At 44.7% G+C, this 26545-nt stretch overlaps 1 long non-coding RNA gene across 1 annotated transcript; it reads left to right on the forward strand.

The window, feature by feature from the left end:
* Positions 1-1439: 1439 nt before the first annotated feature.
* Positions 1440-2843, forward strand: LOC119289237. Its single transcript, XR_005141465.1, has 3 exons — positions 1440-1466; positions 1602-2117; positions 2510-2843. It is a non-coding gene; the product is annotated as an uncharacterized LOC119289237 (long non-coding RNA).
* Positions 2844-26545: the final 23702 nt, after the last annotated feature.

The raw sequence follows: 26545 nt of genomic DNA on the forward strand, positions 1-26545 counted from the left end.
GCTGGCACTAATGCCTAAGAGGCATGTCACTGTTATGCTCTGTCACGGCCAAAATTTAGTTTGTGCTTAAACATTGTCTGAGGCCACATTGTTGGTCCTATGGTTTTAGAAATGAAAAGTTGCAAGTGCAACTATCACCGGCAATCCACCAACAATAAAAAATTAGTTACGTACAAAAAGGAAAAATAATTATACATCTAACTATTATGTATGGATATACTTTTTCAGGAGTTGAGCAGGGCACAATCTGTGGCACGACCGCATTCTCCTACTCATTTGTCTCAAAGCAAAAGAAGCTCGCTGCCTTTGCCTGGAGAGAGCAGAAGTTTCTTTTATCTAATCCAAGATGATCTATTCATGATTAAAACAGCGAGGAAATCAGAAGTCGAGGTAATTTTCTTATTGATGCCACTGTGATGAGCTCTACTCTCTACTGTCGGCATAAAGTAGGACAACATTTTATTTGGAGGTTATATCACTTGTGAAATAATTTGTAGTGTTGTTTGGATTGCATCCTGTAAATGCCATTAAATATTCTTTCCCATCATGTTGGCCTATTTGAACTAATATTCTTCAGTCTCATCAACTCTGAATATGGTGTATGGTGTACGCACATCCCTGCCATTTGGGAACTAAATGAAATAGTTATTAGTCTTGGACTCTTGGTAGTGCTTAGGGCCTGAAATCAGATAAATTATATGGACCGAAGCGAACACAATGTATTTTAATGCAATTGTTCCTTTTACAGGTCAGTAAACAAAATCAAGATTAGAACGCAACGAATGGATCGGTTTATGGTTACAAGTGACAAAATTACCTACTATAATTCTTGCAATCACGGTGTTGCTACTCATTGTCATAGGACACAGTAGAATCAAACACTCCTTCTGGTTTCCTCATTTAGTTTAGAAAGTACTCCCTCTGTAAACTTGTACACCTAAAACGTCTTATAAAAGTTTGCAGAGGGAGTAGTATTTATCTAAAGTTTATTTTTCCATTGAAATGTGCAATTTTACACATTCCAGTGCAAGGGCTGGATGTCCTTATAAAGCTTTTTAATGGGTTGAGGTAAGTGCGGGATGGATGAAATTGCTCAGTACCATCTAATCTGGCAATCTGGATTATGATCGGTTCAACTATTTTGTGGTTCCACTTCTACTAATTGAAGTCGGCGAGTTGGTGTATGCTTGAAGTGAGTCTGGTTCTTGCTTCAATTCCCCCTGTTTCACCTCCAGATCTACTCATCGGGAGATGGATTCCTTGCATTGAGAGGCTGGTAGGGGTGCTCGTTTAGCACATGATTTTTTTTTCTTACTTTTGATTCTTATAAGCCTTTTGGACTTAGGTGATCATTGGTACACGATGCAGGTCTGACGCTGTTGTTGATAATCATCCATACCTATGCTGGACGTGGACGAAGTACACACATGTACACGCAGGTTTTTTTTGATCCGTTGCATATCAAAGTATGAGTAGATATATCACAGTCCTCTGTAAATACCTACAGTTCTTTGCTTTGTGTGAAATTGACATTTGGTAATTTGTGTTCACTTTTTACTTGTATGTGTGCGAATTTATAACCTGGATATTTTTCCTACTAGGCTTCATTCAGACGATGGACTGTCTTGCTCTACTTCGAAATCGAAACAGGTGAGTCGTGTCCTTTTTAGGATTGAACCAACTGAAGTGAAACCAAGATACAGTTTCTGCAGCACTTATGAGCAAATTGTACAGGGGAAAGACAGGCGGCTGCTGCAGAACAAGGGAAGGAGTAGCAGCTATCTGCTGTTTCAGTTGTTTATGTGCGCTGAAGATTGTTCGCACCCGTACCCTGAAGAAAGAAGGCAAAATAATCCATAACTATTTCTTGATAATAAAGTAAATAGACATAGATATATAGCTCATTGGCTCCATCACGTTAGTTTGCTAAATAAGTTATATGGATCCTTGCAAACACAAGATAGATTCTAGATATACCTGGGATATGTTCATCCGGGTTCAGTTAATAAGTGCATTAGTCAACATTGTGGTGCAATGACAGAATCTGTTGTCCACAACTTCACCTGCCATATCCTTAAGGGTCTTGATTTCCTATAGAGCCAAAAAAGTATGCATAGGTAATGTTTCTTTTTCGTTGTTCGTTTTTAATCTGATAATGATTTTCCGTTCACTGCTTCCTTACTTTTTGAACCTAACCTTTTTGTTTTGTTTTTTGCGTTATCTCTTTTTTTTCTTATACAAATTCTCAGATTGCTTTGTTCTATTTAGACCATACAAATGGTTAAGAACTCATTATCTCTTATTTTTCTCTTACACAAATTGTCTGATTTCTTTGTCCTATTTAGACCATTCAAATGGTTAAGAACTCATTAAGTACTTTCCTTTTGTATGATGTAGATGCCAATAATTCGCTCTTCAGTTTTGTAGCAAAAATAGTACTCGAAGTTTATAGATATTTATTCCTTGTCGATGAGACGAGGACTGATTTCTACACATATATTTACTGCAGATCTGGAAATAGGTTTAAAGGAAAGATTTAGAAGGTGAAGGAGCTGATAAAGAGCATGCTAAATTCTCACTGTCTTAATCATTTTTGGTGTACAATGCAATTCATGTATAGGTTTGGTGCTTTGTGCTGACAAGAATTCTCTGATTGGCATCATTTGCAGAAACTGTGGTGATCCAGGACGCTTTCAAGATTACAAGTTCAGTAGTGGCAACTTGAACTTATGTAAGAATAAACAGGATGATTTTTCATTCTGAAGAGTTTCCTAACTGTTGACTTTAAGCCTTCATAGTTACATCGTGGGATTATGAATAAGATGGTGCTAATTATATTTTGAGTGAATTTCTGGTGTGTATTATTCAGACTAGCCCTTGAACTAAATAAAGAGAAGTCGAAGATAGCATGCAGTTGCAGGAGTTGGAATTTTGTTTCTGCTGCTCCTGTCTGTCTTTGAGAAGCACCGATGCACCACCAATATAATAAGTTGTTAAACGATTCAAGAGGACTATGAACCATGGATAAATGCAACAGCAAGGTTAGTATGCATAGGCATGCAGAGGAGGCGCGCCCTGGGCGCGCCCCTGCCCCTAGTACAACACAATAAGAGTGGCACAAAGGGCGAACGCTGGCGAGAGCCACGTCCTCGTTTTTACTGTGTCGAGGTAAAAAAATAAAGCCATTGGAAGTGGAAAAGCACATCGATCCCCACATCCCACCTCCCTTTCCTCCCCAAGCACATGACCTTTCCTCTGGTCGCTGTCACTCGCCTCTCTCTCCAGCGCTCTCTCTCTCTCTCTCTCTCTCTCTCTCTCTCTCTCTCTCTCTCATCCTCTCTCCACCTCTCGGCCGCCAGCCGATTCCGGCCGTTACCGGCTGTCTTCGGCCTCGCCTAACACTCCCTCGTGTTCTCCTCCACCGCTAATGTAGTAGCGCACTATGCTGTCTTGGACGCCGGCGCAGCCCCTCGACGGCAGTGATCTTCCCACCGCCGGGCTCCACAGCCTGCTCACCCTGCCCTACCCCAGGCTCCACTATAAGAAATATGTCAACTAGTGACCTTCTGTTAGTGACCCTGGAAGAAATGGTCATAGATCTATGACCATTTCAGACCAATTGGTCAAAAGCTGTTCAGGGGGCTCCAAACCCTAAACCATTGTGACCATTTTGGCCAGAAAGGTCGTAATTTCCTTACATGAAATGGTCATAAAGCAAACATCGCTAGTCCGCTGCCTTATTTCTAGTTGTTAACGACCAATATAGATGGTCATAGCCTTGTAAATTGTGGTGGGTTGCTATGACTAGGCGCCACCTCATCAGTTTTGCCTATGTGTCATGTCCATGTGGCAGTTTTTGCCCTAGGTCGTGAAGCAACCTATATTTCTGTCATTCCCAAAATTCCCAAAAAAACTCATAAATTCTTTGGGTCATATCTTCGTCAAATATGTAAAAATCTTCCTTGCCTAGTTCAAAAATAATTCAAAAATATTCATTTTCCTATTCTGTTCAGAACAACAGTTTGTGAAGGAAGTACCACTTTGGCATGTCCAAATAGTATCCATTTTCTACAGTGCTTTCCTATGCCCAAATAACCATCCTCCACCAAATGCCAGCTCAATCCATTCATTATTTTGAGCCGAGCTTCAACATTCGTAGTTATGTCCAGTGTGGTAGTTTGCAAAGCAAGTACCACCTAGGCTCCTCCTTTTGAACTGAAAAATTGTCATGACGGTCTTCGTAGTAACTGATCATCCTCAGCCAAAACTCACGCCATTAGTCATGTACATTTCCGTACCGCTAATCAAACACTTGGCTGCTAATTCATGTTCGAGCATCGATCGGTCTCCGCGTGAGAATCTTATGTTGTAATTTTCTTCCTAGCACCTACCTGGGGAGTGCCCAACCCACTAGACATGCCTAGGCCGCCCAGAACACATGGCAACACCAGGGTCACGCGGTGACCGCGCGGCGGGCATGCGAGTTTACGCGCTCTAGAGTTGGGGCCCTCGGCCACCGCCCAAACCTCGACGTATCGCCACCAAACCATGTATTTATGATTAAATAAGTACTTATGTACCTAGAAATGATTTTTGGAAAAAAAATAAATAGCAAACTACGAGACAGCTGCAGTTCAAATTTGACCTGCTTCCAACTGAATCGGCGGGAATTTGTCTTTTTCACGAGAGGTGGATCAAAACTTTTTACACCCAACCATTTTGTCAATTGTGCATTAAATATGGACTAGTATTTTAGAAAAATGATTTGGTCCAATTTTGCAACAATTATTTGGGAGGTCCTTCACAAAAAAACCTCTTTTCGGGCACTCAGAAAATGGAAAATGAATTTTCCTTGCAAAGAAAATAAAAACTCCCTTAGGAAACATTGTTTAGAATTTCAATATGCACCCTTGTGCACAACATGAGATCATTTGAACAAACTATGCCATGAATGTGGCCATAAGATTGATCATTTGGCTTGAAAGCCATGAATCTTCACGCATGATAGCTCATTTCTGAGAACATTTTTTTAAAATAATTGTCGTATTACAAGTTTATTATTTTTCCTGGAAACTTGGTCACATATAATGACACAATGCGAAGGTTTTCCAATTTTTTGATTTTTTTTGAATTTTTTATGCCCGTTTCAAAATGCGGTCAAAACGGCGGGCTTGACCGTTCCTAGCTAGTGGTTGAATCTTGGAAATTTTTTGACGTTTCTCTGATTAAATAGATACTTATGTACCTAGAAATGATTTTTGGAAAAAATAAAGAGCAAACTATGAGACAGATGTAGTTCAAATTTGACCCGCTCCCTACTGAATCGGCAGGAATTTGTCTTTTTCACGGGAGGTGGATCGAAACTTTTGACACCCAACCATTTGGTCAACCATGCATTAAATTTGTCCTAGTATTTTAGAAAATTGATTTTGTCTAATTTTGCAACAAATATATGGTAGGTCCTTCACAAAAGAACTCATTTCGGGCACTCGGAAAATGGAAAATTGATTTTTCGTGCAAAGGAAATAAAAACTCCCTTTGTCAATATTGTTTGCAAATCCAAGATTTAAACTTGTGCAAAATATGATATCATTTGAACAAATATTTGATAGGACTTTCACAAAAAAACTCATTTTAAGCACTAAAAAATGGAATGAAATTTTTATCTTGAATCGATCACGACCAATTTATATGGTCATAAGGTAATCAAATGGTTTGCTACGTTCTGATTGGTCCATGAGCATATCACGCGGATCATGCATCAACCGCCGTAGGATGCTTCCGGATCCGACGGCAGCCCTCACCCCCTCAGCCAACCGCAACCCAACTACCCAAACCCTAACCCACACCCGCACTCCTCCTCCCTCGGCTCCTCGCCGCCGCCACCTCCTCCCCCTTCCAGATCGAGACAGAGCGAGAGCTCGCATCCTCCCTTACAGATCGCTACCGCCACCTCCCTCCGGTGGAGCTCACCGCCGTCCATGGCCTCCTCCATGCCCTCCTTTTCTCACCCCTCCCCTTCCCTCACCAGGAGGGAGAGAAGAACCCGAGGGAGGGAGATCCAACGTGATCTAGCCTCGACCTCCACTGCCTCGGCCTCGCGCCTCGCCAGAGCAGCTCTACCGTCGGCCGAAGTTGCGCAGGTCGCCATGTTCCCCCGCTCTTCTTCCTCCCTCTGTTTATCTCTTCCTTTTTTCTCTCAAGTCTCAACCCCCCTATGTACTTCTCTTTGCAAGGAGGCCGCCATGGACTTCCTCATCGAGCCGTCGCCGGAGTTCCAACTCCGCGCCGCTCGAAACCGTCTTCAACCTCCATCGGCCCTTGTTCCTCCATGCCCCGCCAAGCGCGCACCAAGCCGTCGCCGCGTCGAGCTCCACCGCCCAAGTCCGCCGTCCCGCCGCCCACCGGACCTCCCTGGCTGTCTTCCTCCACTGCATCCCATCGCTCCTCGAACGCACCAAGTCCCCCTGCATCAAGCACCGCCCTCGCCCAGACGCATCGAGCGTTGGTGCTCTTCTGCCTCATCGGGTGGATGACACCCAGCGCACTCACGCGCGTGGGGTCAAGGGCGTTGACCGCGCCCCTGCCTGGGCAGATCGCCAGCGCCTCCCGGCTCGATCCCCTGCTCTACCGCTCGCATGGTACGCTCCCTCACTCCCTCCGTCCCCTCTCCTCGAGTTGATGAGATCTGAGAGAAGCCGACGAGTGGCCGTTTGGTGCGGCACGGGACAGAGGCCATGTGCTCTGCTCAAGGACTTGTTTTAATCCTGATATATCTGATGAAATAGTACTTCTCTACTTCACTGTTCAATCAGGCAATGCAGAATCCCAGTTCCAGAATGTTTTTCAAACTATATTTGCTAGAAAAACGATCTTATATTATTTACATGGGTCAATCTCGACCATCATGATTCCTAAGCTAATAAGGTTGGTTGTGTGCTCTCCGTGCAGCAGCCTGAGCTCCGGCGAGGTTGATCTGGACAGCTCGGCAGCGTCACCGGCGGTGAGAACCCCCCTCCCTTTGCGGCTATGGACGAACTGGTTTGCGTGTTGCCTCCTGCCTTTTGTGCTCGCGTTGCGGTGGTTAGGTTAATAAAAATTGAACTAGTTAACTACTGTAAGCGATTCTGCAATTGTTTGTGGATCTGGTAGCAAGCTGTATGAACCATAGTTTAGCTGCTTTAGATAACTACTACTTAGGTTAATAACAATTAGTAGGACTTCATCATAGTTCTTCTGTAGTTCCCTTTAGCTGCTTTAGATAACCATAGGTCTTATGTAGTTGTAGCTGGACTGTTAATTTGGTACTCCATCACATCGGTGTGGGTTTTGGCAGTACGAGTGTACTGCCACAATGTCACCAGCTGGTGCAATTGCAACCAGTAGAAATGAGAATATAGTATTGGCAATTTGGCATAATATACACCTGAGTCGGATAAGACTTAGGACAATGTCCTTTGAGGCTGCAAAAGATTAGTTGCTAGTTGCTACCATGTGCGTAGGATAAGATCAGATGCTGCTGCTGCAGGATAGTTATCCTCTTCGTATGGCAATATGCTTATTTTCCTTGGTTCCAACTATGCAGCGAATTCTCTTTCAAAAAAAATGTGGCGCATGCATGAGGATCAATCCTGTTGACTGCGTGACAATCATGTTTCTCATCGTTGTAATTTTTAGTTTTGAAAAAAATACATGTTTTCTTGATCTTCTGTTAAGTCTGTTTATTTATAAATCCAACTTCCATGTTTTTTTAGAGGAAAACCTGAAGACTGACCCCCAATGTTTCCGTGCAGGTAGTAACTCTAATAGGACACTACACTTTCCAAATTCCAATGCTCACGTGTTGGTCGTTCCCAAGTTTTCACTACCCTGAGTATGTACTCTACCGTACATTTCCAAAAATTCTTCCTCTCATTCACCTGATTCATACTTGTTCAATGTGTTTCCGTGAAGTTATTAGACATACAATACTTTTGAAATACCCATACTGTAACTGACCAAAGAACTAGAAGCAAAAGACATACAGTACATCACCTTTCAAATGCTCAATACTGTAGCTGACACACTAGAGAACTAGAAGAATAACCTGCATTAGAAACACTCGCTGGGTGCTTCCCTTGCCCCTGGCAATGTCAATGAATCATAGTGGTATTGTAGGCACCGAAGAAATTGTGGCATGTTGTTTAATTTGTTTATTCATTTGTTGCAGTATGTGCACTGTTGTGGTGAAACTCTAGTGTTTCTGCAACCTACAAGTGTGTATGGGCACTGATTTCTAGAAGTATTTGAGTTGACATCTTTGTTGGTTTAGATAGTACATAAATTTTGAAGGGCGGTTGATTTGCTTCTGGTTTTTGAAATAGAGCTGACTATAGTTATGCATGAACGAGAATATGCTTGTAACTGGTGACAAATAGACCAGCTTTGCAGTTTGCCACATTGGTGATGTAAATGCTCCTAAATGATGATATCTTAGCAAGTGCTTTCTGCGATGTTTAACCTTGTTACTATCGTCCATAAGTATTGCCGTTGATTTTGATATATGAGCACTAGTGTTTCCTGCTTACAACAAGCTATGTATTGTACATGTGTCCATTTTACCTGTGTAAATAGTTTGTTTCATACCTAGTAACATGTTTCCTCATAATGAATTATTCGTGCCATGTGAATCATTGTTGCTATCCTGCTACTAATGGATACAGGGACGAAATGCACAGTTTCCTGTCAAGTAGTGTTTGTTTGGTGACAGGATGCTATTTTTTCCTTCCAAGTATAATGCTCCTTTCATGTAGTGATGATACTACATCTATTTCATTTCATGTTTATGCCTCTTCCAGAAAATGTGTTGCACCTACAATAATCAATCTAACTTATCCATTTTATTGTATAGGCCTTCGAGTAAAAGAGGCTACTGCTTGACTATAACAGCGAACACGACCAACAAGCTCCGCCAGCGCAAGGCAAGCGACGACATGCTCGGTTACCCCCACCTGTGAGTCGCGCTCCCCCTGATGGGGAACGTTGCAGAAAACAAAAAATTTCCTACTCGTTTCACCAAGATCATCTAGGAGTTCATCTAGCAACGAGTCATTGGATGCATCTACATACCTTTGTAGATCGCGCACGGAAGCGTTCAAAGAACGGTGATGATGTAGCCGTACTCGACGTGATCCAAATCACCGATGACCAAGCGCCGAACGGACGACACCTCCGCGTTCAACACACGTACGGGATGGGAGACGTCTCCTCCTTCTTGATCCAGCAAGGAGGGAGAAGAGGTTGATGAAGATCCAGCAGCACGACGGCGTGGTGGTGGATGCAGGGCGTCACAGTAGCAGGGCTTCGCCAAGACTACGAGGGAGAGACGTAACGGGGAGAGAGGGAGGCGCCAGGGGCTGGTGTCTCAAGTCCCTCCTCTCCCCCACTATATATAGGGGTGCCAAGGGGGGGGCGCCGGCCCTAGTAGATGGCATCTACTAGGGGGGGCGGCGGCCAAGGGGAGGTTTCCCTCCCCCCCAAGGCACCTAGGGGTGCCTTCCACCACATGGACTCTTCCATGGTGGAAACCCTAGGCGCATGGGCCTATAGGGGCTGGTGCCCTTGGCCCATCTAGGCCAATGCGCACCCCACCCCCTACAGCCCATGTGCCCCCCCGGGACAGGTGGCCCCACCCAGTGGGCCCACGAGACCCCTCCGGTGGTCCCGGTACAATACCGATAACCCCGAAACTTGTCCCGATGCCCGAAACTGCACTTCCTATATATAATTCTTTACCTCCGGACCATTCCGGAACTCCTCGTGACGTCCGGGATCTCATCCGGGACTCCGAACAACATTCGGGTTACTGCATATACATATCTTCACAACCCTAGCGTCACCGAACCTTAAGTGTGTAGACCCTATGGGTTCGGGAGACAAGCAGACATGACCGAGACGACTCTCAGGTTAATAACCAACAGCGGAATCTGGATACCCATGTTGGCTCCCACATGCTCCACGATGATCTCATCGGATGAACCACGATGTCGAGGATTCAATCAACCCCGTACGCAATTCCCTTTGTCAATCGATATGTTACTTGCCCAAGATTCGATCGTCGGTATCCCAATACCTCGTTCAATCTCGTTACCGGCAAGTCACTTTACTCGTACCGTAATGCATGATCCCGTGACCAGACACTTGGTCACTCTGAGCTCATTATGATGATGCATTACCGAGTGGGCCCAGTGATACCTCTCCGTCATACGGAGTGACAAATCCCAGTCTTGATCCATGTCACCCAACAGACACTTTCGGAGATACCCGTAGTCTACCTTTATAGTCACCCAGTTATGTTGTGACGTTTGGCATACCCAAAGAACTCCTACGGTATCCGGGAGTTACACGATCTCATGGTCTAAGGAAAAGATACTTGACATTGGAAAACTCTAGCAAACGAACTATACGATCTTGTGCTATGTTTGGGATTGGGTCTTGTCCATCACATCATTCTCCTAATGATGTGATCTCGTTATCAATGACATCCAATGTCCATAGTCAGGAAACCATGACTATCTGTTGATCAACGAGCTAGTCAACTAGAGGCTCACTAGGGACATGTTGGTGTCTGTTATTCACACATGTATTACGATTTCCGGATAACACAATTATAGCATGAATAAAGACAATTATCATGAACAAGGAAATATAATAATAATGCTTTTATTATTGCCTCTAGGGCATATTTCCAACAGTCTCCCACTTGCACTAGAGTCAATAATCTAGTTACATTGTGATGAATCGAACACCCATGGAATTCTGGTGTTGATCATGTTTTGCTCTAGGGAGTGGTTTAGTCAACGGATCCGCTATATTCAGGTCCGTATGTACTTTACAAATCTCTATGTCTCCATCTTGAACATTTTCACGAATGGAGTTGAAGCGACGCTTGATGTGCCTTGTCTTCTTGTGAAACCTGGGCTCCTTGGCAAGTGCAATAGCTCCAGTGTTGTCACAGAAGAGCTTGATCGGCCCCGAGGCATTGGGTATGACTCCTAGGTCGGTGATGAACTCCTTCACCCATATTGCTTCATGTGCTGCCTCCAAGGCTGCCATGTACTCCGCTTCACATGTAGATCCCGCAACAACGCTTTGCTTGCAACTGCACCAGCTTACTGCCCCACCATTCAAAACATACACGTATCCGGTTTGTGACTTAGAGTCATCCAGATCTGTGTCGAAGCTAGCGTCGACGTAACCCTTTACGACGAGCTCTTCGTCACCTCCATAAACGAGAAACATTTCCTTAGTCCTTTTCAGGTACTTTAGGATATTCTTGACCGCTGTCCAGTGTTCCTTGCTGGGATTACTTTGGTACCTGCCTACCAAACTGACGGCAAGGTTAACATCGGGTCTGGTACACAGCATGGCATACATAATAGAACCTATGGCTGATGCATAGGGGATGACGCTCATCTCTTCTATATCTTCTGCCGTGGTCGGGCATTGAGCTGAGCTCAATTTCATACCTTGTAGCACAGGCAAGAACCCCTTCTTGGATTGATCCATATTGAACTTCTTCAATATCTTATCAAGGTATGTGCTTTGTGAAAGACCTATGAGGCGCCTTGATCTATCTCTATAGATCTTGATGCCTAATATATAAGCAGCTTCTCCAAGGTCCTTCATTGAAAAACTCTTATTCAAATAGGCCTTGATGCTGTCCAAGAGTTCTATATCATTTCCCATCAAAAGTATGTCATCTACATATAGTATGAGAAATGCTAGAGATCTCCCACTCACTTTCTTGTAAACACAGGCTTCTCCATAAGTCTGTGTAAACCCAAACGCTTTGATCATCTCATCAAAGCGAATGTTCCAACTCCGAGATGCTTGCACCAGCCCATAAATCGAGCGTTGGAGCTTGCACACCTTGTCAGCATTCTTAGGATCGACAAAACCTTCCGGCTGCATCATATACAATTCTTCCTTAAGGAAACAATTAAGGAATGCCGTTTTGACGTCCATTTGCCATATTTCATAATCATAGAATGCGGCAATTGCTAACATGATTCGGGCGGACTTTAGCTTCGCTACCAGTGAGAAAGTCTCATCGTAGTCAACCCCTTGAACTTGTCGATAACCCTTAGCGACAAGTCGAGCTTTATAGATGGTCACATTTCCATCCGCGTCTGTCTTCTTCTTAAAGATCCATTTATTTTCTATGGCTCGCCGTTCAACGGGCAAGTCAGTCAAAGTCCATACTTCATTTTCATACATGGATCCTATCTCGGATTTCATGGCTTCTAGCCATTTGTCGGAATCCGGGCCCGCCATCGCTTCTTCATAGTTCGAAGGTTCACCGTTGTCTAACAACATGATTTCCAAGACAGGGTTGCCATACCACTCTGGTGTGGAACGTGTCCTTGTGGATCTTCGAATTTCAGTAGGAGCTTGATCAGAAGTATCTTGATCATTATCATTAACTTCCTCTCTAGTCGGTGCAGGCACCTCAGGAACATTTTCTTGAGTTGCGCCATTTTCCGGTTCAAGAGGTAATACTTCGTCAAGCTCTACTTTCCTCCCACTTACTTCTTTCGAGAGAAACTCTTTCTCTAGAAAGGACCCATTCTTGGCAACAAAAATCTTGCCTTCGGATCTGAGGTAGAAGGTGTACCCAATAGTTTCCTTTGGGTACCCTATGAAGACGCATTTTTCCGATTTGGGTTCGAGCTTTTCAGGTTGAAGTTTCTTGACATAAGCATCGCATCCCCAAACTTTTAGAAATGACAGCTTAGGTTTCTTCCCAAACCATAATTCATACGGTGTCGTCTCAACGGATTTCGATGGAGCCCTATTTAAAGTGAATGCGGCAGTCTCTAAAGCATAGCCCCAAAAAGATAGCGGTAAATCGGTAAGAGACATCATAGATCGCACCATATCTAGTAGAGTGCGATTACGACGTTTGGACACACCGTTACGCTGAGGTGTTCTAGGCGGCGTGAGTCGTGAAACTATTCCACATTTTCTTAAGTGTGTGCCAAACTCGTGACTCAAGTATTCTCCTCCACGATCTGATCGTAGAAACTTGATTTTCCTGTCACGTTGATTTTCAACCTCACTCTGAAATTCCTTGAACTTTTCAAAGGTTTCAGACTTGTGTTTCATTAAGTAGATATACCCATACCTACTTAAATCATCAGTGAGTGTGAGAACATAACGATAGCCACCGCGAGCCTCAACACTCATTGGACCGCACACATCAGTATGTATGATTTCCAATAAGTTGGTTGCTCGCTCCATTGTTCCTGAGAACGGAGTCTTGGTCATTTTTCCCATGAGGCATGGTTCGCACGTGTCAAATGATTCATCATCAAGAGACTCTAAAAGTCCATCTTCATGGAGCTTCTTCATGCGTTTTACACCTATGTGACCAAGGCGGCAATGCCACAAGTATGTGGGACTATCATTATCAACCTTACTTCTTTTGGTACTCACATTGTGAACATGTGTAGCATCACGTTCGAGATTCATTAAGAATAAACCATTCACCATAGGAGCATGACCATAAAACATATCTCTCATATAAATAGAACAACCATTATTCTCGGATTTAAATGAGTAGCCATCTCGAATCAAACGAGATCCCGATACAATGTTCATGCTCAAAGCTGGCACTAAATAACAATTATTAAGGTTTAAAACTAATCCTGAAGGGAGATGCAGAGGCAGCGTGCCGACGGCGATCACATTGACCTTGGAACCATTCCCGACGCGCATCGTCACCTCATCCTTTGCCAGTTTCCGCTTATTCCGCAGCCCCTGCTTTGAGTTACAAATGTGAGCAACTGCACCGGTATCAAATACCCAAGAGCTACTACGGGCACTAGTAAGGTACACATCAATTACATGTATATCACATATACCTTTTGTTTTGCCGGCCTTCTTATCCGCTAAGTACTTAGGGAAGTTCCGCTTCCAGTGACCGCTTCCCTTGCAATAAAAGCACTCAGTCTCGGGCTTGGGTCCATTCTTTGGCTTCTTCCCGGCAGCTTGCTTGCCGGGCGCGGCAACCTCCTTGCCGTCTTTCTTGAAGTTCTTTTTACCCTTGCCTTTCTTGAACTTAGTGGTTTTATTGACCATCAACACTTGATGTTCCTTCTTGACTTCTACCTCTGCTGATTTCAGCATAGCAAATACTTCAGGAATGGTCTTTTCCATCCCCTGCATATTGAAGTTCATCACAAAGCTCTTGTAGCTTGGTGGAAGCGACTGGAGGATTCTGTCAATGACCGCATCATCCGGGAGATTAACTCCCAGCTGAGTCAAGCGGTTATGCAACCCAGACATAGTGAGTATGTGCTCACTGACAGAACTATTTTCCTCCATCTTACAGCTGAAGAACTTGTCGGAGACTTGATATCTCTCGACCCGGGCATGAGATTGGAAAACCATTTTCAGCTCTTCGAACATATCATATGCTCCGTGTCTCTCAAAACGCTTTTGGAGCCCCGGCTCTAGGTTGTAAAGCATGCCGCATTGAACGAGGGAGTAGTCATCGGAACGTGCCTGCCAAGCGTTCATAACATCTTGTTCTGCAGGGAGAACGGGTGCGTCACCAAGCGGTGCTTGTAGGACATAATCTTTCTTGGCAGCTATGAGGATGATCCTCAGGTTCCGGACCCAGTCCGTATAGTTGCTGCCATCGTCTTTCAGCTTGGTTTTTCTCTAGGAACGCGTTGAAGTTGAGGACTACGTTGGCCATTTGATCTACAAGACATATTGTAAAATATTTAGACTAAGTTCATGATAATTAAGTTCAACTAATCAAATTATTAATGAACTCCCACTTAGATTAGACATCCCTCTAGTCATCTAAGTATTACATCCCTCTAGTCATCTAAGTGTCCGATCATCACGTGAGACGGACTACTCAATGTCGGTGAACATCTTCATGTTGATCGTATCTTCTATACGACTCATGCTCGACCTTTCGGTCTTCTGTGTTCCGAGGCCATGTCTGTACATGCTAGGCTCGTCAAGTCAACCTAAGTGTTTGCATGTGTAAATCTGTCTTACACCCGTTGTATGTGAACGTCTGAATAAAACACCCGATCATCACGTGGTGTTTTGAAACAGCGAACTGTCGCAACGGTGCACAGTTAGGGGGAACACTTCTTGAAATTAGTATGAGGGATCATCTTATTTACTACCGTCGTTCCAAGTAAACAAGATGCAAAACATGATAAACATCACATGCAATTAAATAATAAACGTGACATGATATGGCCAATATCACATAGCTCCTTTGGTCTCCATCTTGGGGCTCCATGATCATCTTGTCACCGGCTTGACACCATGATCTCCATCATCATGATCTCCATCATCGTGTCTCCATGAAGTTGCTCGCCAACTATTACTTCTACTACTATGGCTAACGCGTTTAGCAATAAAGTAAAGTAATTTACATGGCGTTTCTCAATGACATGCAGGTCATATAAAAGAATAAAGACAACTCCTATGGCTCCTGCCGGTTGTCATACTCATCGACATGCAAGTCGTGATTCCTATTACAATAGCATGAACATCTCATACATGACATACAGATCATTCATCATTCATCACAACTTTGGCCATATCATATCACAAACCACTTGGTGCAAAAACAAGTTAGACGTTCTCTAATTGTTGTTGCAAGTTTTACGTGGCTGAATTAGGGTTCTAGCAAGAACGTCTTCTTACCTACGTCAAAGCCACAACGTGATTTGTCAACTTCTATTTACCCTTCATAAGGACCCTGTTCATCGAATCCGCTTCAACTAAAGTAGGAGAGACAGACACCCGCCAGCCACCTTATGCAACTTGTGCATGTTAGTCGGTGGAACCGGTCTCACGTAAGCGTACGTGTAAGGTTGGTCTGGGCCGCTTCATCCCACAATACCGCTGAAGCAAGAAAAGACTAGTAACGGCAAGAAAGTTGACAAATCCACGCCCACAACTGATTGTGTTCTACTCGCGCAAGAAGAACTACGCATAAACCTGGCTCTGATACCACTGATGGGGAACGTTGCAAAAAACAAAAAATTTCCTACTCGTTTCACCAAGATCATCTAGGAGTTCATCTAGCAACGAGTCATTGGATGCATCTACATACCTTTGTAGATCGCGCACGGAAGCGTTCAAAGAACGGTGATGATGTAGTCGTACTCGACGTGATCCAAATCACCGATGACCAAGCGCCGAACGGACGGCACCTCCGCGTTCAACACACGTACGGGACGGGAGATGTCTCCTCCTTCTTGATCCAGCAAGGAGGGAGAAGAGGTTGATGAAGATCCAGCAGCACGACGGCGTGGTGGTGGATGCAGGGCGTCACAGTAGCAGGGCTTCGCCAAGACTACGAGGGAGAGACGTAACGGGGAGAGAGGGAGGCGCCAGGGGCTGGTGTCTCAAGTCCCTCCTCTCCCCCACTATATATAGGGGTGCCAAGGGGGGGCGCCGGCCCTAGTAGATGGCATCTACTAGGGGGGGCGGCGGCCAAGGGGAGGTTTCCCTCCCCCCCAAGGCACCTAGGGGTGCCTTCCACCACATGGACTCTTCCATGGTGGAAACCCTAGGCGCATGGGCCTATAGGGGCTGGTGCCCTTGGCCCATCTAGGCCAAGGCGCACCCCCTACAGCCCATGTGGCCCCCCGGGACAGGTGGCCCCACCCAGTGGGCCCACGAGACCCCTCCGGTGGTCCCGGACAATACCGATAACCCCGAAACTTGTCCCGATGCCCGAAACTGCACTTCCTATATATAATTCTTTACCTCCGGACCATTCCGGAACTCCTCATGACGTCCGGGATCTCATCCGGGACTCCGAACAACATTCGGGTTACTGCATATACATATCTTCACAACCCTAGCGTCACCGAACCTTAAGTGTGTAGACCCTACGGGTTCGGGAGACAAGCAGACATGACCGAGACGACTCTCAGGTCAATAACCAACAGCGGGATCTGGATACCCATGTTGGCTCCCACATGCTCCACGATGATCTCATCGGATGAACCACGATGTCGAGGATTCAATCAACCCCGTACGCAATTCCCTTTGTCAATCGATATGTTACTTGCCCGAGATTCGATCATCGGTATCCCAATACCTCGTTCAATCTCGTTACCGGCAAGTCACTTTACTCGTACCGTAATGCATGATCCCGTGACCAGACACTTGGTCACTCTGAGCTCATTATGATGATGCATTACCGAGTGGGCCCAGTGATACCTCTCCGTCATACGGAGTGACAAATCCCAGTCTTGATCCATGTCACCCAACAGACACTTTCGGAGATACCCGTAGTCTACCTTTATAGTCACCCAGTTACGTTGTGACGTTTGGCATACCCAAAGCACTCCTACGGTATCCGGGAGTTACACGATCTCATGGTCTAAGGAAAAGATACTTGACATTGGAAAACTCTAGCAAACGAACTATACGATCTTGTGCTATGTTTGGGATTGGGTCTTGTCCATCACATCATTCTCCTAATGATGTGATCTCGTTATCAATGACATCCAATGTCCATAGTCAGGAAACCATGACTATCTGTTGATCAACGAGCTAGTCAACTAGAGGCTCACTAGGGACATGTTGGTGTCTGTTATTCACACATGTATTACGATTTCCGGATAACACAATTATAGCATGAATAAAGACAATTATCATGAACAAGGAAATATAATAATAATGCTTTTATTATTGCCTCTAGGGCATATTTCCAACACCCCCTGCCCAGCCGCCCCTCCGTGAGTCGCTCTAGATTCGGGATCACTGCTAGATCCTCGGCACTAGAAACGATCAGATATTCAGATGATATGTTAGTTTCTGTGGTTTCTGATAGGCCCGCTGCATCTGTTGGCGTTAACCATTTCCTATGTGGTTCTGTGTGGAACCCTTCCTAATTTGTTTGCAGCCCTTCCTAATTTTTTGTTTTTGTTCTATTTGGAAATGGATGCAGCAGGTGCTCTGCTCTTGCACACGTCTGGCACCGTCTCCAGCGCGGTGGTGCTTCTTGAGGCGACCGGCGTGATGGTGGCTGTGTACGGCAGCGACCACAAGCTCTTCGGTGAGTCGGCTCCATCTTCTAGCCCTAGCTCCCTATTTTCTGCTCCTATAGCATGCTCTGTTGGTTTAGAACACTAGCAGCAGTAGCCTACCGTGTATACACACTAAACAGCAGGAGCTCAATCACCTTGTGTACACTAGCAGCTTGCTTACACACTTGTCACTTTTGCTTGTGGTAGCCATTACGTAGCTGAATCATGTCCATGTCTACTAATCATCAGTTCATAGTATTTGGCTTCTGTGTGATTGTCTACGACTATTTTATGGTGATGTGGATATCCTTTCTGATTTAAAGTTACTAATATTTTTTGTTTTGATTCTTTCTCCGGTGCGAGGAAAGCTGTGAGTAGACGTCAACGATGCCTACTTGCTTGGCTGCTACAGTGATGCATGCGCCGGTCAAGCAAGCACACATGCATATACGTACATGTTAGGATAGTAGCAGATGTGCCATAATTCCTGTGTAAGGAAATGTATTCCTGAGATGATTTTGTTATGTTATCTAAACCTGGGAGATGCGTTATGTGATGTGATATGATGGATGATCTGAATTCAACATTGAGTTTTCCTGATTTGAATATGAAACAATGTCGGATGCGTGTGTGTAACTGGATTAAAGAGGTCTTGTGCCCAAACAATTTTGTCCAAACATTTATTTCTAAATTCAAGATCTAATACTGGACAACTAATTGGGCTGAAAAAGGCTACAACCCAACAAGCATTGGTCTGTTTAAAAAGTGAAACAAAAAAAGCCTTAGAAAATAAAAAATAAATGTATTGCAAAAAAGGCCGAGGCCCCCTAATATGGAAGTATGGCCTGTGCAGAAATTGATAGAAAAAATACACTAAATTGGTTGAATTAATGGGCTCGGCCCATATGAACACCCAATTGGACCGAGCCGATTCTAATTTTTGACCTTTTCAATTGGTCACAATTTTGCCACGTCAGATTGCCACGTCGGATCCGACGTGGCCTGGGCAGATAGCCAATGACCAAACAAAAGGTCATGGGTTCAACGACCTTCTGTTTTGGTCGTAAACGTCCACGACCTTCTCTAATTTCAGTTTACGACTGTCAGCTTTTGACCATCTGTTTTTGGTCAGAAAAAGGTCGCAAATGAAAATCAATGACCTTTCAGTGACCACTAGTCAAGGTCACAAGTTGACATATTTCTTGTAGTGCTCTCTGACCGGCTCCTCCGTGCCGCCCCCGCCTAAAAGACAAGTATTTGATTGTGTTTTGGTTTGATGTGTGGAGCGCGCGCGAGGTGCTCGATTGATTGATTGTGTGCTGCGAGACTCATGGATCACGATGGTGAGTCAGGTGACGGGGTTGTCGCTTTGCACGGGTTCCTCGGGACGGTGCTCCTGTTGTTCTTGTTTTCGCTCCCGTTGATCTTTCCCATGGAGGTTGTTCGTATGACTGGAGATTGCTTCTCTTTGTGTTTTTTAGGGTAAGCTTCTCTTTGTGTTTTGATTCCTGGTGCTGCTGCCTGTGTATTTTCTGATGTGTGTTTTGTGTTGCCCAGGTTCATGTGAGGTGAGCTGGCTGTTTGTTCTCATTACCAGATCGGCAGCGGGTGTTCCTTTTAGTTTCATCCAAGTTGAGCTTCGCCTGCCATTGAGGTGTGGTTCATCCTCTCCATGTATGCATGTGCTGCTCCAGTGGTGTTTTATTAGTTATTTTTTATGGTGGGCTCATGCTCGTCACCTATTCCTTCTTATGTTGCACCGGTCGTGTGGCTTTGTTTGTGATGTAGAGCAGCGGTGTAGGTTTGATTCTGGTGTGGCGTGTTGATGGCTTAGTGCTCTGAATTTTTGCTTTTTTCTCAGGATTCCTGTGATTCGCGGCGGCGTTCATGTTCAGATTGTGGCAAAAGGGCATGGTTATGTCCTGGGAGCTCATCCCGGTGGCCAAGCGGCGGCCTTCTATGTTGGCTGTCATTTCAATGACAACGACCGTTTGCTTGTCTGCTATGGCGTCCAACACGATTTGGAGGTTAGAAGGTTGTAGATCATAGCACCCAGGAGACAACTGTTATTCATCACACATTTAGTGGTCGTCTGCAATCTCAGGGCCCCTTTGTTTTCACATTTGATTTAATGTTTCAATCTATAATCAACGAGTCTACCTTTCTGATTGCTCTATTTTTAATTGTTAAGGGAGCACCCTGTGTACACATGTATAGGCTGTAGTCCAGAGCCGTGTAAGGCCCAGGCCCATGCAACCCTCTACTTCTAGCTTCTTCCTCTCCATACAGAAACTCTGCTTTTTGTCTATCTTTCAAAATATTGAACATGGTATTAGAGCCAGCGAACCCTAGCTTCCGTCCGCCGCCGCCACACACGGAGCCGTCGTCAGCGAGGTGATTCCGGCGAGATCCTTCATCCAGCAATGTCCTCAACTTTGGTTCCTCCTGTATTCGTCGTCATCTCGTGGGAACTGCTCTCCCGTAGCTCCCCGTGCGTCTTCCCCGCTGACCTGTGGTTGGCTTCTTGCATCATCGCCGGCCTTCCAGCAAGCCGGTGCGACATCTCCGCCAAGCCGTTGCCTTCGCATCGGAGGTTTGCTGCTCTATCAAGCAGCTGCTCCTCTATCAAGCAGCAGCTGCTCTGTACGTATTGGGAACCTGCTCCCTATCAGCTGGTTTGCTTAATTCTGTTGTGCTCCAGTAACTGAAGAGGTTTCAATTGCTTGATTTGCTCTCCAGTTAGCTGTTGCCTTGTGGTGCTTTGCTAATTTGGCCTCTAAACTTGCTCCTACTCTGTTCAATCATTGGTGTGGCTGCTGGGATTAGTTTTTCCCCCTTTTGCTAGAGGTCCTTGCTGCCATGGCGAATAATGATTTTGGATTAGGAGCTGGTTCAATGTCCATAGACATCAAACTTGATGGTACAAATTACAGGGAATGGGCTTTCTTGGCTAAAACAATCTTAAGGGCAGCAGGTTTTGTCTCACACTTGTCTGATGATCCACCTAGTCCTATTGATGATGCAGCTGGGAAACCTTGGCAAAAGATTGATGATCGTGTCATGGGCGCTTTAGTTCTGGGTGTTCATCCCTCACTTAGAATGAGTCTTGAGCATCACACTTCAGCCAAAGAAATGTGGAAGTATTTTGAGCAGCGGTACATTCAGCCTAGCGGTGCTCTCCATTTTTCACTGTTGCAGAATTTACACAACACTCAGCAGCAGCAAGACATGTCCATCGAAGAATATTATGGGGCTTTTACTCGCATTACTGGTCAGCTATGTTCCATGGTTCCGAAGAGTAGTGTTGGATGTAAGTCGTGTGTGGCCAAGGAAGAATATGAGCATCAGACTCTTGTCTTTCAGTTTGTGATGGGTCTGAAACAAGACTTTGAGAACATTCACACTCAGTTGCTTAGTCGTACTCCTCCTCCTACCTTGACAGAGGCACTTGCTAGCTTGATTGCTGAGGAGACTCGATCGTCTTCGTTCCCTTGCTACCACTTCAACACCTTCTCTACACAGTGTTCTGGCTTTTCCTCAGCGGCCAAGTGCTTCTAGGGCTGCACCTTCAGGTGCTTTCTGCTCGCACTGCAAGAGGACAGGACACCAACCTGATAATTGCTTCCAGCTTCATCCAGAGCTATTAGACGAGTATCGTGCAAGAAGAGACCTGCAGCGTCGTGCAACCACCAAATCTCAGTCTCGGTCTTTGAGGCCGTCTACAGCGACTGTCATCGAGCCGCCTGCAATGAGTGCTTCTGTGTCTGCTCTCACTCAGTCTGCATCTACTTCTGCACATCCTTGGGTCTTGGACTCTAGAGCATCTTTTCATGTGACCTCTGATCGCTCACAGCTTGTGTCTTGCCAGCCTGCGCAAGATGGTGCCTCTGTTCAGACTGCCGATGGTACACCTTGTTCTGTCACTCATCGGGGTTCACTTTCCACATCAAAATTTTCTGTTTCTTCCATATCTTTTGTTCCTCAATTGTCCATGAATCTTATGTCAGTTGGTCAAATTACCGACCTGAACTGTTTTCTTGGTTTTGATCCCTCTTTTTGTTATGTGCAGGATCGTCAGAGCAAGAGGATCATTGGAACTGGCCATCGCCGTAGAGGATCCTCGTCCCTCTATGTTCTTGACTACTTACACCTTCCTTCAGCTTCCACCGCTTCCATGATTCCGTCTGCTGCATCAACAAGGAGATCCACTTTCTCGTTTTCTTTTGCCCAGTGGCACCATTGTTTAGGTCACCTATGTGGTTCTCGTTTATCCACTCTTGTTCAACAGGGTGTTTTGGGTCGTGTACCTATAGGTGCTGGTTTCCACTGTAAGGGTTGTAAGCTAGGGAAACAAATACAACTTCCGTACTCTTCCAGCACTACTCATTCTAGTCATCCTTTCGATTTAGTGCACTCTGATGTATGGGGTCCCTCTCCCTTTGTTTCCAAAGGTGGTCACAAACATTATGTTATATTTGTTGATGATCACTCCCGATATACTTGGGTATATTTTATGAAGCATCGTTCTCAATTGATTTCTATATACCAGGCTTTTGTGCGTATGATCCATACTCAATTCTCTAGTGCTATTCGTGTTTTTCATTCTGACTCTGGAGGGGAGTATCTATCTACTGCTTTTCATGAGTTTCTCTCTTCTGAGGGTACTCTCCCTCAGCTCTCATGTCCTGGTGCTCATGCTCAGAATGGTGTTGCTGAGCGTAAGCATCGCCATATTATTGAGACAGCCCGCACCCTTTTGATTTCTTCATTTGTCCCTATTCATTTCTGGGGTGAAGCTATCTCAACTGCTGTCTACCTTATAAATGTGCAACCTTCTTCTCGTCTTCAGGGAAAGTGTCCTGGTGAGGTTTTGTTCGGTTCTCCTCCCATGTATGACCATCTTCGTGTTTTCGGCTGTACTTGCTATGTTCTTCTAGCGTCTCGTGAGCGTACCAAGCTAACTGCACAATTTGTTATGTGTGTTTTCCTTGGATACAGTCTTGAGCATAAGGCTTACCGTTGTTACGATCCTTCTGCTCGCCGCATTCGCTTTTCTCGTGATGTCACTTTTGTTGAGGATCAACCCTTCTTCTATTCCGATTCAACTAGATCATCATCCTCGACCACTTTAGAGTCTACCTCCTTTCTTTCTCTTCCACCAATCTTTTCAGATGAATTTGTCTCTGGCCAGCCATCATCTGTCTTGACATCAGATCCACCTTCATCACATGTGTCATCTCCCCTTTTGCCAGTTCCAACTCCAAAATTTCTTCCATCAGCTCCACCTCTAGATAGCCTTCCTTTCCATTACAGCCGCCGCCCTCGAGTTCCATCTGATATACAGTCATCTGTTCCCTTGTCTTCTTCTCCTCCGGCCAGTACTATTGATCATTGCACTGGCGATTCCTCCCAGACAACAAGGTATGCTCTTCGTGATCGTTCCTCTCTTGAGATTCCTGACAGATACAAAGAGGACTTCTGTGTAGGGGAAGTGTATGAGCCTAGCACTTACCATGAGGCAGTTGTGTCACCTGAGTGGCAAGTGGCGATGTCTGATGAGCTTGAAGCCCTAGAGTGTACTGGTACATGGGATCTGGTACCATTACCTCCTGGGTCTGTCCCTATCACTTGCAAATGGGTGTACAAGGTGAAAACCAAGTCAGATGGTTCTGTTGAACGCTATAAGGCCCGACTAGTTGCAAGAGGTTTTCAGCAGCCCCATGGGAGAGATTATGATGAGACTTTTGCTCCAGTTGCTCATATGACTTCCGTTCGCACTTTGATTGCTGTGGCTGCGAATAGGTCATGGAAGATTTCTCAAATGGATGTGAAGAATGCCTTTCTTCATGGCGATCTGCATGAGGAAGTTTATATGCAGCCACCTCTGGGTATTGAGGTTCCACCAGGTCATGTTTGTCGCCTTCGAAAGGCTCTTTATGGGCTCAAGCAAGCCCCTCGTGCCTGGTTTGAGTGGTTCAGTTCAGTGGTTCAAGCCGTTGGTTTTTCTCCTAGTGAGCATGACCCTGCACTCTTCATTCATACATCTAAGCATGGTCGTACATTACTTCTGCTTTATGTAGATGACATGTTGATCACTGGAGATGATGTTGGGTATATTGCTTTTGTTAAAAAGAAGTTGAGTGAGCAATTCAAGATGTCAGATTTGGGGCCTCTCAGTTATTTTCTAGGAAATGAGATCGAGCACACAGATGATGGTTACTATATCTCCCAACAAAAGTATACTCAAGATTTGATTTCTCGCTCGGGTATTACCGACTCACGCACTGCTGTGACACCCATGGAGATTCATCTGCAGTTGCATCCTACTGATGGCACTCCTCTTGAGGATCCCTCTCGGTACCGTCACATTGTAGGCAGTCTGGTGTATCTTACAGTGACAAGGCCTGACATTGCTCATGCAATCCATATTCTCAGTAAATTTGTCAGTGTTCCTACCTCAGTTCATTATGGACATCTACTTCGAGTGCTTCGATATTTAAGGGGGACTGCATCCCGCCGCTTGTTCTATGCTCATTCGAGTCAGCTGCAGCTTCATGCTTATTCCGACTCCACTTGGGCAAGTGACCCAGTCGATCGTCGCTCCGTCACTGGCTATTGCATATTTCTTGGGACGTCTCTTATTGCATGGAAATCCAAGAAGCAAACTGCAGTGTCACGCTCTAGCGCTGAGGCAGAGCTTCGGGCACTTTCTACTACGACATCTGAGATTGTGTGGCTTCGTTGGCTATTGGCTGATCTTGGTGTTCCATGCCCTACACCCACAACTCTTCTTTGCGACAATACTGCTGCCATTCAGATTGCTAATGATCCAGTGAGGCATTAGCTGACCAAACACATTGGTGTGGATGCCTCCTTCACTCGATCTCATTGCCAACAATCAACTATTAATCTCCAGTATGTCCCATCAGAGCTTCAAGTTGCAGATTTCTTCACAAAGGCTCAAACTAGAGATCAGCATAGGTTTCACATTTGCAAACTCGGTGTATCAGATGCTACTGACCCACCTTGAGTTTGAGGGGGGGGGGGTGTTAAGGGAGCACCCTGTGTACACATGTATAGGCTGTAGTCCAGAGCCGTGTAAGGCCTAGGCCCATGTAACCCTCTACTTTTAACTTCTTCCTCTCCATACAGAAACTCTGCTTTTTGTCTATCTTTCACAATATTGAACATTAATCAGCTCTAAATTCTTAAGGGATCTGTCTTTCACTATGCATATGTTACAATTCATCATATGCCTAACTTTTGAATGGCATGTGCAGGTTCACCTTACTGCATGTAGAATGGTCTCAAATTGCTATGAGAATATGACGGATGGACTTGATTGTTGAAATTCAGTTCACTGCTGTAGAGTGGCTTGATGGGGACAATAAGCCCAAATGTGATGGGTAAGTCCTATTTACCGCATCTATACACTTCTATTACTTAGAAAGAAATGTTCCAGGTTTATATTTTGATCTAAGATTTAGATATTATCTTTCTTTGCCATACATGTTATGCTTAAGTTCTTAGAAACAAATTAAAAAAAAATCTTTTCATAAAGTCATAAAGGAACATAAAAACTGAAATACTTATAAGTAGCAACAGAATGACAACTAAATCTGTACGTACAATTTTGGTAATCTCTTCTATAAACAATCTGGATGATTGTTTCAGTAGGTTAAAACTCTCTCTGTTCTTATTGCTGCTGTATACAAGCTGTGACATTGCTCTGTTTTCTTTCTTGGTTGGATTTCTACAACCAGGACACACATCCTGCTACGTCCCAAAGTGTTTTTTCCTGATATAGTGATGCCGAAAGAATAAAAAAATTCAGAGTTAAGGCACATAATCTCCATGTCCGATACGGGGCTGCCTCCTTGAAATCTCGATGCATGGCTGTGCTATAAGTGTTGGCTTTGTCTGATTGCGCGCAAGATAAGAGCCTCTTCACCACCTTCAATATATTAGTGTTGGCTTTGTCTGTCACTCAAAACTATTTCATTGGCATGTCTATTAGTTTGGGTTCGTCCCTGTTTTAGGTGTTTGGTTTGAGGATTAGTTGATCGATTAGTCAAATGTATTTCTATATTGGTTTGGGTTGGTCCCTGCTTTAGTTCTTTGGCTTGAGGATTAATTACATGGATGCTTATTTCCAGGGATTATGCCTGTCATAGTTGCCGTTCTTAGATGTTTGGTTGATGTCTGTCAGGCAGAGGGGGTGAGATGGGTTGTGCATGACCTTGTGTTTTTGAAAATTGTTTACCTAAGTTGATTAGATGGTGTGTTGTTGGTCTACCAGATTCGATAGCCTACCTTGATGCCGGACCAAATAAAAAGAGGTCTCAACTCAGTTTCTTTAGATGCAGGTTCATCTCGAGTTGACCTATTATCTCGACAATAGAAGCTAGAGAAATTAATCCATTAGCATTTTCATGCATATGATTTAATCTAAATTTTAGTTGTCCTAATTTAATAACAATACT

This window comes from Triticum dicoccoides, chromosome 4A, assembly GCF_002162155.2.
Source record: "Triticum dicoccoides isolate Atlit2015 ecotype Zavitan chromosome 4A, WEW_v2.0, whole genome shotgun sequence".
In the NCBI taxonomy this organism is placed as follows: domain Eukaryota; kingdom Viridiplantae; phylum Streptophyta; class Magnoliopsida; order Poales; family Poaceae; genus Triticum; species Triticum dicoccoides.